Source organism: Adelges cooleyi, unplaced genomic scaffold (assembly GCF_023614345.1).
Source record: "Adelges cooleyi isolate 19-005CV unplaced genomic scaffold, UGA_ACOO_1.1 ACOO_flye_CR_arks_rails_tigmint_CR_PRNA_265, whole genome shotgun sequence".
Taxonomy (NCBI): Eukaryota; Metazoa; Arthropoda; class Insecta; order Hemiptera; family Adelgidae; genus Adelges; species Adelges cooleyi.
The window spans coordinates 31,836-32,127 of record NW_026095932.1 but is presented as its reverse complement, the minus strand read 5'-3'; positions in this window follow the sequence as shown (position 1 = coordinate 32,127).

Below are 292 nucleotides of genomic sequence, written 5' to 3'. Positions count from 1 at the left end.
TTATTAACTACACTACTGTGAATTTTATTTGTATGAAATACGCTAGTATATTACAACAAACGATAAAGTGTGTAAAAAACATAAATCTAGTAAACATATTTTTTTACGTCATATTTACTTTAAATTCGTATCGATATGAAAAAACGTTGAAGTATTGTGTGTAAAACACACAACTGTTTTCATATTATTTGAGAAGTATTTCTCAAATACGATTTCTTATCTACAGATTAACTACATCAAGATATCAGTTTAATGATTAAAAGTTATTATTTTTAAACGAAAACCTTCTCAG